Here is a 13597-nt window from a genome sequence, read left to right on the forward strand (position 1 = left end):
ATTTACTGATTTTTAAACTCATGTTATCATTATCACTCACGAATAATAAATATTGTACTATTGTCGGTATTTGCTCCCAAATCTATTTTTAAAATATCTAACTACATACATCTATAAGCGCCACTTGCACCATCCCACTTACCCGAGGTTAACCGGTTAAACCGTTAAGCCAGTGTCAAATTGTACTGGTAACCATGGTAACTCCAAATTATGAGCAAAAGATCCCTGTTGCAGGCATGAGGTGCAGGGTATAAAGGAACTTTTGTTACCCTCAAAAGAAAAACATAGTCCAAACGATCGAGTCTCAGGTATACCTACATATAAGTATACAGCGTTTCTATATGAATACAGCTTGCTTGCTTTGAATCGTAAGTCATAAGTCACAACCATAAGCATCCACCACGTGTATAGTATCTTTCAACTATTTATTTAACTCTTTCTAATACTTATCAATAAGCACTTTGCATAATGTTAATAGTCATTAATTTTCTTCAACCATGAATCACACACCTTCGTAGCTTCGCCACATTTAATGATAAAAGTTACGGACAACTTGGAAAACTTCGAGAATTCAGAAGAGATAAGATAATTTTCATAATTAATTAACCGCGAAGCTGTGACTTGGCGTAAAGGAAAATAATTTTATATGTATCTACTTATTCGTAATTATGTACCTAAGAAAAGTATTTTAATATAATTATTAATTTAAAGTTAGATGTGCATTGTAATTGTTGAGCTAAATATTATATAAATTTTATTACTTTAGCTTGTATTTATTAAGTATTTACATTACAAACATAAAGCTATAAAAAACAGAAATAATACTTACTAAAATCTAAGGAGATAATAATAATATAGTCTTGTGTTCATTTAACTGTCGTAGTTTAAAACGTTCCATAGATGATATCAGGCGAATATGTTCTTTTGCGGATGTGATAGCCTTACAGGAGACATGGCTCTTGCCACATGACCTATCATTTTTGAATAGTATAAGTGACGAGTTTGCCAGCACCGGTACGTCAGCTGTGAGTACGTCGGAAGGAATGCTCCGAGGGAGGCCCTATGGAGGGACCGCGCTTTTGTGGCGAAAGAAAACGTTTCCGTGTGTCTCTGTAATTTTGTGCGATAACGCCAGAATCAGTGCTATTAAGATATCATCCGGGAATAAAGATATATTAGTATTTAGTGCGTATATGCCGACCAACTGTGTCGATAATTTACCTGAATTCGTGCAATGTGTTAGTGCAATGAATGCTATAGTTACGGAAAGCGGCATCGAAACTGTATATATGTTAGGGGACTATAACGCGCATCCCGGTGAGTTATTTAGTGACGAATTGTTAAGTTTCTGTACCGAGCAAGGTTGGATTTGTGCCGATTTAGCTAAACTTAACATTGAATCTGACACATTTACGTACCTTAGTGACTCACACGGAAGTAAGCGCTGGTTAGACCATTGCATAACTACTGCCGCGGGATGGAACTCGATAGTTGATGTTTTTGTTGATTGTGGCGTTTATTGTTCCGACCATTTTCCTCTAGTCATTAAGTGTAATTTAAATCTAGTGGTACCTAAATTGTGTAATGTGAATTTGCCACCACAACGTAAACAAATAGTATGGGGTGACAGGAAACCGTGTGAAATTGATAAATACACCGATAAATGTAACGAGTTGTTAAAATCGATCGAGTTTCCTGCCGAACTACGAGACTGTTGTGGCAAGTGTTGTACAAACAGTTCATTTCACATTAATATTCTTGATGACATGTATATAAATATTATTAATGCATTGAGTGAGGCGTCTGTATACAGTAAGGACATTGCAGGTGGTACTGGAAAGAGAAAAATTGTAGGATGGAATAAGCATGTCAGTGAGGCCCACAGGGAGGCCAGACTTCACTTTCAAAACTGGATATTATGTGGTAAACCAAATACGGGTCATATTTTTGCCGCGATGCGTATTAGTCGGAAAGTTTTTAAATCAAGGCTGCGTTGGGTCCAAGATCACCAAGATCAAATAAAGATGGACATGCTCGCGACCCATCATAAAAAGTGTGACTTTCGTAACTTCTGGAAGCTTACGAAGAAAATGGAAGTGAAGACTGGACTCTCAGTTAGTGTCAACGGCATTTCAGATACCAAGGGTATCGCTGACATGTTTAAGAACCATTTTAATAATAAGGTGTCGTCTGTTGTAGGGTTGGAAGGGTTGCGGGTGCATGACGATGAGGTGGGGAGTGACCTGCAGATACGTTATAGTGCAAAAGATATAACTAAAACATTGCGGGATATGAAAAGGGGAAAGTCTCCTGGTCACGACTCCCTAAGCGTCGAGCACTTGCAATTTGCTGGCCCTCACTTGCCTAGAATCCTAGCAATGTTCTTTAACCTGTGCATCGGACACTCATATTTACCTAAGCATATGACGAAAACCATAGTGGTACCTATTGTTAAAAACAAAACGGGCGATATATCTGATTTGACAAATTACAGACCTATTTCTCTGGCAACAATCGTAGCCAGAGTACTTGACAGCCTACTTAACGTGGAATTGGACAAATGCTTGCAATTACACGACGCACAGTTCGGCTTCCGAGCCGGCCTGTCGACGGAGAGTGCGATCATTTGTCTAAAGAACACTGTTGAGTACTATACTCGGCGTAATACACCTATTTATGCGTGTTTTCTAGATCTCTCGAAGGCTTTTGACCTTGTAAATTACGATTTACTTTGGCAAAAGCTTGACGAGACAAATTTTCCTAGAGAGCTAACACGCATATTTAGATACTGGTACGCCAGCCAGAGAAATAGTGTCCGATGGGGAAACTTTTTGTCTGATGAGTACGGATTGGATTGTGGCGTCAGGCAAGGCGGACTAAGTTCGCCAAAATTATTTAATCTGTATGTTAACGAGCTTATCGGTGAGCTCAGCAGCACGCATGTCGGATGCCACGTGAACAGGGTAGCATTCAACAACATAAGCTATGCAGATGACATGGTGCTGTTGAGCCCATCGGTTGGCGGACTGCGAACCCTCATCAATATTTGTGAGTCATATGCTTTAAAACATAATTTAAAGTATAATGTGTCGAAAAGCGAGTATATGGTTTTCAAGGCGGGAACCAAGTGCCCATCCCATGTCCCACCCATTCGCTTGAATGGCGAGCAGCTTACGAGGGTTAATTCGTTTAAATACCTTGGGCACTTGGTAACCGACGACTTGCGCGACGATTCGGATATCGAGAGGGAGCGAAGAGCTCTGGCGATCAGAGCTAACATGATAGCTCGCAGGTTCAGTCGGTGTACAGCGCAAGTTAAAATTACACTATTCCGTGCGTACTGTACATCGCTGTATACCTGCAGCTCGTGGGCTAGATATACGCAACGCTCGATCAATAAATTGCGGGTGCAATATAATGACGCGTTCAGGGTGCTGTTGCGGCTGCCGCGGCATTGCAGCGCGTCTGGCATGTTCGCGGACGCTCACGTTGACAGTTTTTATGCGACGCTGCGCAAGCGCTGCGCCGCGACGCTCCGCAGAGTCCGTGACAGCCGCCACAGCCTCCTGAGCGTAGTAGCGGAGAGGTGGGACAGTGGCCTAATCAGGCACTGGTCCTCGCTTCACTTAGGTTTAGGTACTAATATAGTTGTTTAAGTATTTTTTAGTTTTTTTGTTGTTACTAACAAACTATGGACACTTATAAGTCTGAAATAAATGCATTTTATTTTTATTTTTTTATTTATTTTTTTTTTTTTTTTATTAATAAATTATATAAATTAATTAGCAAAAACAAAAATAATATAGGTAGGTACCTACTTATCTACATACGATTCTACTCGATCGTATATAATTCGTTAAAGTTGCGATCAACAATGTGGTCAACTTGCACATATATTAAATTTTCTTTACCTCGTGTGATTGTAGAAAAATAAAGTTGAAATGCCAGTTGGTTCGCCCGAGGCATTTAAAGCGAGTCAATATTATTCCGATCGACATTGCCAGTGACCAACGGGCCGTTTGTGAACTTATAACTAAGTACTTAGTTGTTGAAACTCTCGGCACAGTGATTTAAATCCAATAATAAGCATCTTTTTCACTGGAAACTTAATATATTCTTATCAATCATGTTTTTTTTCAATAGATATCTCTCATAATTTAACTACCTATAGAGTCTAACTTACAAATCACGAATGTAAACAAAATGTAAATAAAAAAACAGGAGGTAGGTATTAAATCAGCTCTCAGGCAATTTAGCGTAGTAAGACGGTTAAGAAAACAACAACATTTATCGAATGCTATGGTGATTGTTTTCAATTTTATTGTCGGAACCGTGTTCTTTGATAAATGTAATTTAATAGATAATTTTAGAGGTTTCGTTTTTTGCGATGTCGGCTCCGGGGCTCGTACGTGCTGTAACGTCAAACCGAGTTGCGGTGTAATTAGTGGCTGCCAGGACGTGCCGCATTGTGGCTCTTGTATAACTTACTACTTCAATTAAGTTATGAGCTGAGTATTAGAACTCCAGCTATAATATTCATTGCTTGTAGATCTCGTTATTAAGAAAGTAAGTAAGCGTTCATGAGTTAGTAGGAGAACAATGGGTATAAACCGACTGGGAATAATGAAATAAAACTGAGTTACCTTTTATAGGTAACTTACTATGAAGTTCATAATATCAATATCCGTAATCGTTTAAACTTCTTTAAAGCTACGGGTATCTCAAACGATGTTTACCTACCTACAAGAGGTGTAAGATACAGTATAATTATTTTAAGTCCAAGATATGTTAAAGTCAATGTCCTCAATAAAATATTACTTAAATATTTATCCACAACCATCTGGCATCACGTGAAAATTTCAAAGTCATTGCGCCTTCACCAGGAACTATAGGTAGGTAATACTTTATGTCCGTACCTGAGTAATTCTCAAAACAGTGGCATCTACAGGTTAAAGTTAAAGTATTTTTTTTGTTTTTATTTTAGTTTTAAGAATGAAAAATGTGTTTTAATACTTCAAGTAACCCAAATTTCTAAAAGGGAACGAAGTTATGATGAGTTGATGTTTTGAGATTTTCACTACACAGGTTAGGAGGGAAATGTATCATGTGAAAGTGAATTTTAATATAAAATAATCTATAGTCATATTGAAAGTCTGAAATCACGTTCTGCGTTTCCTGTGTCTGAACATCCAGATGGCCTGCACGAGCTGACGTTAATAATGCTTCTAATAGCGGTAATATATAGACTGAAAGGTCTTGTAAATATATGTATCGGGATAGAAGTCACAATCACCTGCCAAGACTTACGTTAACCTGTACATTGATCACAGGTTAAAGGTAAGCAGGTTACAGTGAAAAATACATTCTTTTAAATTTTTTATCTTAAATGGATAATAATACGAATGTCGCACTTTTAGCATAGATGAATATACCTTAATACAATATTAATATAACATTATTACATGCCCCTTGCCAATTTCGTAAAATAATCAAGACAAGTTAAAGTTAACATTTTGTTATAAACTCCAGATTCCTGCCTTTAATCACTTGTATCTCTGAAACTACGGCACTTGGGTCATAATGGTTCCCTACGGTGGTTAGTTTGATACTTACCTAATATTTTGCCATAGTAATGATCTTAATATAATTTTCTGTGTTTGAGTGAGATGCAATACCGCGGATGTACAGGTTACAGTAAAAATATCCTTGGACAAACTTCGAGCATGAATATTGTTGTACAAAAATTATGAGCCCGATTCGGATTTTGAAATAGATATCTATAAGATATCTTTTAAACATTACCAAGATACGATAACGATATTTTTAGGATCTAACCTGTCAAATTTGACATTTCCGTGATTCTGGAGATACTCCTAAACGATTTCCACAAGATATGGCTTAGAGATCCAATTCACATCTAATAGATATCTAACTCTATCTAACGTAAAAGTGACATTGGCTGCTGAATTGCGCTGTAAAAGAGAACTAGTTGAAATCTAAACTATAACGTATCTAGAATGGATCTAGTACGTATCGTCTCTTGTGAATATCTTGAAGTTCGAATACGGCAGTGCAACGACCAGTGCAACGTACATTTTAAAAGAGTTTGTTTATGTTATTAGATAGCATGCTATTTTATTAACATCAATAATAGGTGCTTATAAAATCTTTAGAACTAAAACTAGAAGAGCGATGCATTTGGACAAGACAGGTTACAGTGAAAAGTGGTACTCTTAATTTTTTTTAATATAAGTATTATATAAAAATTTAAATAATGACTTGGCCTCATATAACATAATTTATCAATAAACATTTTTGTTCCATATGAAAAAGAGCAATTAAGCATATTACATTCAATCCAAAAACTCGATGACAGATTAAAATGCCACTTTTTTGAGAATATGTCTATATTTTATTGCAGTTAGGTACCTATGTGTCCAATGTATCCTTTCACTGTTTTGCCCGTTTTCGACCCACGTATATACTCAGCAAATTGTTCCGTTATGTGAAGGGCGTTGTCGTGATTCTTTTTGCAAGTTTTTAATTTTAATTTACAAAAATCAGCGGTATGCGGTCGATGCACCCAATCCGGTCTTACAGACTGGTTGCAATGAAATTATATAATGTACCTACTCATCCGGTTTGGGACAGCATTATTATAAAGTTATCGTTTGGTTATTGTGGTAAACAAGCAGAGTTTTTTTTATTTTATTTTTATTGAAACCATAATATATATTTACAATATTTACACAGGTATTACATACATTTTAGACGAAACCTAATGTCACCTGGGGCATAGTCCCCAGGACACTGGCCGCATTTCCCCGCTGTATTGTTAAACTCAGCCTTTGGGCAAAGTGGACAGAGTGGACGACAAAGATAATAGAATAACCTATGGTGCTCCGTGACAGCAATCAAAGTTTATAATTCCAATTATCGCAGTTGCTCTAGGAGTTTGCCTTCGGGGCTTCAGGCGGCAGAAGTGCATTTGTATTGTCGGCATAGATCCATACATTTGCAGTGTTTCCCCGTATGTACCTACTTAAGTGCTTGTCTATTATTCTAGGCAAATATCTCAATTTGATTACTTACTAAGAAGCGTTTGCGCTACCGTAAAAGTATAAAACGTTGCTCTTTAACATCCTTCACTACGTTCTGATCAAAGTGAAGATAGTGTATCTGTAACTACTTTTAAGTTATTTCGCTTTTATTGAACTGTGACGCGGTGGGCAAAATTATGTTAAAGGGCAAAGTTTTATACTATTACGGTATGTATGTAGATACATGAATATGAATAAATCAGCTAGTGTTTGGCCCCTTATTTTAAAAAACGAAGTTTAAGATTGTTGCAGATGTAAAATTCTGCTCTGTATAATTTTGAATAAAAAGCTTACGTATAAATTTAAGTACATTTCGGATATTCAAAATCGTGAATAAATCGTAATTTACAAGCAATAATTACAAAAAATAAATACAACGTGTATGCATTATCGAGCAAATATTATATTAGGTGACCTTTGTCTTTCTACCAGCCCAAGCCGAGAAATTCTCATTTTATTGAATATTTGACGCCACATATTATAGTAAAATAAGGAATGATTATGAAACCTTGGTATACTACGTAGCGTAAAGTTGATTACAGTAAATATTTCTAATGATAGATGTTTTATATTTGTTACCAAAATATATTTTCTCATATGTAGTTATCTATGCTTAGATGATACAATCTTAAACAAAAACAAGGACCGAATCTACGAATCGAGTAGAATAAGGAAGGCAAAACATACAAATGATTCATTTACGTTTTACGGATTTAAGAAAAAATAATGAACAGGTACTAACTAATTCAAAGTACTTACCTACGCAATAAAACTCAACTGGACTGTCCGAGGTGTTCAATATAGATACTTGCATATTGTAGCATCTTGAACTTAGAAATCCGCTAATCCGCCATCCATCGAAAGTCGGGTATCTTTTCATTTTCACTTAGTAAAGTGTACGTAATGATTATAATTGCCTCTCGAATTTCGTCCCACAAAGTTTAATAAATTAACGTCTTGTGGCAGGGTGCGGTAAAAATGAAGGCGTCTGAAATTGGAAAGCGTAGCATAAATTAATGTAAACGTTCTCTTCCATAGCAAACACGCGTGCCTCGGCCGTAGCGGGAGGAATTTTTACACTTATTGGTTAGGAGTTTGGGTTCTTAAACATTTTTGCGTCGAGCCCCCTTTGTGCAGAAATATATTAAAAACGCATTGGCTGATCGTGCTCACTCGCCCTTTATCCTATTGAATTTGATGTATCTAACGATGTATTGAATGCTAACCGATATTAAAAAGGAAAACTGGATGTGTAAAAAAAAATAGATATTTATAAGTATCGGTAACTCAACATACGGCACTCTGAATGACACATATGGCGGTATATGCGACGACTGTTTCGATATAGGTACTCGTACCTTCTGTTCAATAATACTTGGCCCTAGGTATATTATATAATCGTACTTCATAGGTGCGTGATTGTTAGGCCTTGGTTTCATGGACGCATGACTCGCGTCATATCAAGTTCTAGACGTTGCTGACCGGAGCGTTGTCGCTAGCGTAGCAACGCAGACGCTGGACACGGCGTCGTGCGTTTACAGGCGAACCTTACGACTTCTGTGTGAATTTAGAGTAAAGCTTGAAGAAAATTATTTCTTTACATAAGTCTCTGTTCAAAAGCAACACCTTTAATTAAATAGTGCTTAAGTGAAATTCAGTACGGTTAGTAAGAACCCAGCTCCGCTCGGGTAAAATTCAAAAAGTCGCGTTAATATTTGCCTCACGACACTAGCGACGGCATATCTTGTCGACAGTTTTTGAGCGATCCCTTAAAATTCTTAAGTTTATACTTATGGGCTCTACAGAGGTCACTGAAAGTTGCATACGATTTTAGAAACGATGCCGACTACTGAGGTGCAGCGAATTCATCAATCGATCAAATGCCACAATTTATCAAAACACGCATGCGATTTGGTGAGGTTTGCCCTTTAGCGCGTGAATCACGCTCCAGATCGATGCTGGCCGTCATAATTACTAGGTTGGATATTAGTATTCCAAAATATAATTAAATCCTGAATAATGTAGTACCTACATCTCAAGACTTTCTCTCAAAGCCGTAACCAACTCGCGTACCTACTGCACGTACTCTCGGCCCTGCAAGTACCTACCCAATTCCTGTGTTCATCAAGATCGTATTGATGCCGCGTGGGTTCGTTAACGAGTCGACAAGCAATAAAAACATATCGGAACATATCGGTCCAAATATTGGCGCGGGGACGCCGCGGTGTACGTGATCTCGTTATTAGAGGCTGTGGGCTCGTTCTCATCGGTTTCTAAGCATTTGTCTCAGGAGAACCAGTCTAAGTATGATCTGTTCCAGATCTCGAAACAACTCTTAGCTACTCTAGCTTGCCTGAAGTAATATTCTCGCCTGTGTTCGCTAAGAGACGACAATATAAAATCGTGTTCTGGTACTTGTAATAAAAACAGTACCTACCTACTATACTGATTTACAGTTATATATATGATGAACAGAATTTTATCTCATCGTATTTCGTTACATAACCACTGGGGTATGACTCATCAGTCATATATGAATGAAAAAAGTGTCGTTATTAAATATAAGATCATTAACATAATGATGGATCGCTTAGTGATTGCCATCAAGATGTCATGTTGGTGCGCATTTGAGGCACCGCTATCGCGACGCTGTATCAACTTTTTCGTCGTAAAATATATGTCTTCGATTTGCACAGGTTTTTCTGTGGGTATAATTTAAGCATTATACACTATTATTAAGTACGAGTATTAATTTTTTTTAATTGTCTTGTCATCGATATAAAAAAAATGAATACTTACATTCGTTGTTAAATTCGAAGCGCGAATTTGTCTCAAAACTTTACATATCTAATACAATCAACAAATCTTTTATAATACGCATGTACGTACTACCATAAGTTGGGTGGAAAAATCTTCAGTCCCATCATAGGCGGAAAGCTTTTTTAATTGACACGACTAACTTTCCGAATTTGTTTCGTTTAAAAAAAATATTAATCAAATAGGTTACATATTCTCATCTTAAAATGAAATATGTTTTACTATCCATATATCCTCATTGTCGGAATAAAGTAAATACTTAGTGTTTAACTCGGGTGAAAGTATTACGACGGTCGCTTTTTATCCTCCATAATATTTGTGGTTTTAATAATGTTATCTTTCAATATCAAACTGCGTAGGTATAAACATTTTTCGCAACGTTAATTGTAGTGCCTAACTAACCAAGATAATTTAGTATAGTAAGCAACTATAAATTATATATGTGTAGTGTACCTATTACGCAGTGTTTTTTTAACGGTTAAGCCTGCGCCTTTCAAACGAAGTGTCCTGGTTTCGAAGTAGAGGCTTGTGCTAATGACTTTCAGAACGAGTCATATACGAGTTTTATTTTATACCTATATGTACCTTCATAAAGATCTCGTTGAAGATTTCGTGTATTCGTATGTTCGTTCTCCGAACTTTCACCAAGTGTTTTCGATGCGTCTTTGAATTCGTGATAAATAGTTTGCATTTACGAGTAGTAAGCCTTCCCCGGAACGCAAAACTTTTATGAAGTTGCATGTATACTTGCGAGTATGTACGTACCTACTCTTCGTTTTCTGCGAAGAAGAGATGGTAACAGTTATTCAAACCCAAATGTTGTTATCTAATTATATCCCTACATATAAAACAGTTCCGTTATATAGATTTAGATAGGTACCGATAGACAACGCACAGTCTAAACCGTAAAGGTAGGATCTTGAAACATACCTGATACATAAAATAACCTTTAAATGTTGTCGAGCTAAACGAACTAAGAAGTAAAAAATGTTTAACGCAAAGGGTGAAAATTGGGATAAAAGTTTTTTATTATCATCGGTGTGGGCGAATGTAGGTATTATATTAAGTCTTTTGCACAAACATGGATGGTAGGTGTGCTCAATTTAATTCTTCAACAACCTGCCCCAAAATGTCTGCCCCCTTTATTAGTTTAATGCCTGCATTATTATTGTAAACGGTATGTTAAGTATAATATGTAATTTTAGTACCCTAGTTCAATGCAAGTGGTGTTTACCTATAAGTAATTGTTACGCTTAGCATAATTACTCAAAACGTTTGTTGTTGTACTTTATATAGTGTAAACTATTGTTGGTGAACCAATAAATAAATAAAAATATATATATATATAAAAAAATGACTGTTTATAGGTACGTAGTGTAAATATGTAACTGTTACTGACACTTCGAATTATTTGTAAAGCATTTCGTAATTGTAGCCTTCACTTCACTGGGTCACACAAACAATTGGCAGCGGAAGCCATGCCTGAAAGCTGATAGTATTGAACAATTAAACATTGAAATAAACAAACAAAAGAGTACGTAGACTGGACCCACTTACCTTATTAACGTAGCTATGATTTAGTGAATTTTTGTTTGAACAGTTGATCTGCCACATAAAATATGTTGCTTTATTGAATATCGCGCGAGTACTTGTATTTTTATCGGATTCAAATATTTGTATCTTATAATTTATTTTGCACAAGATTAGGTACTCTTCAGGTAACAGTTACTTGCTGTAGGTATATTTGAGTATCTATAAGTTCATAAATGTAAGCAATCAGTAAAAGCTTTTAGTGTAAACCGGATATGGAGACTGTCAAATATGAATAATATTATAGCAGAAGGATATACTGATTGTTTGTCGCCACCAGTTGATATGCTTGTATGACTATGGCTTAACACGTGAGAGTAGCGGTACCGGGTCGTGAGTGAACATTAAACAATTACCTAGGTGTCAGTGGAGCAGCTCAAATGATTGCTCATCTACAGTTGGTTAACTGTACATGACGTTGATTTTCTCAACAGCTCAATAGTTTTGGCTATCGAGGCCTGTATTAGAAATTAGTCTGTGATCATGATAACAGTTTGCGTCTGGGTCATGATAATCAAAATTAATAAAAAGTACCTGCGTCAAACAGCCGTAGGACTTATTTGAATAATGTGGTATAATAATCAATTTATTTATTTAGTAAATAGTATTGGTATTATATTTATTAAGTTAATACGATACGATATTTATTTAAAATATTATAACATTTATAACATAAAATGAATGATGGAGATTTTAATATCGTGTTCATATATGTATCGCAGGGTTATATTCCGTGCGGTTGAAATCGAAAATGAAACCCATGAATACCTGATCAATGTACAAATATGTACTGATATATAATGAATTACATAATCAATTATAAATATAATCAACATATGCACGAGACAAGTCACGTACTCGTATCTATAACAACATTAACCACTAATAGGCATCAGATCAGTTAGCATTACTTTGCGCATCGCGATTTTTTTTAAGAAGCTACTGGCATTGGGTACACGAAGGGTGGGTATAATGCTATAGTTCATCTTATATAGAGCAGGATAGGGCATTGCCATGAAGAAAACATTATTATGACAAAGTGAGGCGAGTGGCATCAGGTAAATGGTTCGGTCAGCGATCCCGAGTGCTCACTTAGCGACTTACAACATGTGCCTTATTTTCAAAAGACGTAAGCCTTATCAAAATCCTAGGTATATACGACTTTATGCTGTTATTTGAGAACGCAGATTCCATCTAAAATGTGCAAGTTTTATCTTAGTTCTGATGTACATACTATCTTTTATTGTTATCCTGCTAATGCCGGGAGCGATCCTCAGACTGCATGTCTGTCATTCTGCCAAGGTGTATTAAAAGAACACGGGATCATTGTCTCTTAGAATAAACAGTACACGTGAAATTGCTATGGCATATTTTCATCGCGAGGCTTTCTTAGCAATTCTACAATAAAGCATTGTAGCTCCGGAAATGGTCTTAAAATTCAAACTAGGTACAAACATGCCTTACCTAATAGATTCCTTTATGTACTAAATACTTTTGACTTGTATATTATGTATTGTATGTACTCGTAGTTAGGTACCCATAAAAAATCTGAACGATTAAAATCTTAATTTAATATATTAGTCGCGGTTTTATGGGATTAGTGTCGAGTAATGCGCGGAACTCTTATGTTTTTAACTGGTTCGGTTCCAATCACATTGGTTAGTGAAATCTGAACGGGTCTAGCACGGAAATGGGCAGTGTTTCGTTGCTGTTCCATGACCGACGTACCAAGTAGACCCCAGAAACAATTGAACTGTGTCTGATTGTTGCACCGTTTACGACATTTCAAACAACAAATTGACAGGGCAACTGCTGCGCGCTGGCTGGGTTTTATGCGTGAATTTATCTATGCATGCAGCAATAAAAAACCAAGACGCAAAGTATTATTCCTGGTTAATTTATCGAAGGATGACAAATTTCTGTCTTGTCGGGGTAGGGATTAAATTCCTAGGATATTACAGCGCCTTTGTTATTCCTTTTACATAGTAGGTACAGTGGTAGCACCCCAGTGCTGGCTCGGCTTTAGATCGCTAATGTATTATTAAAAGTACCTACCTATTGTTCCCATTGCAACACGATAGACTCTAATT

At 36.5% G+C, this 13597-nt stretch overlaps 1 protein-coding gene across 1 annotated transcript in view; it reads left to right on the forward strand.

Moving 5' to 3' along the window:
- Positions 1-13597, forward strand: part of LOC134651944 (uncharacterized) — an 86520-nt gene that overhangs the window by 54651 nt on the left and 18272 nt on the right. The window lies entirely within an intron of this gene.

The sequence above is a fragment of the Cydia amplana genome, chromosome 11 (genome assembly GCF_948474715.1).
Source record: "Cydia amplana chromosome 11, ilCydAmpl1.1, whole genome shotgun sequence".
Taxonomy (NCBI): Eukaryota; Metazoa; Arthropoda; class Insecta; order Lepidoptera; family Tortricidae; genus Cydia; species Cydia amplana.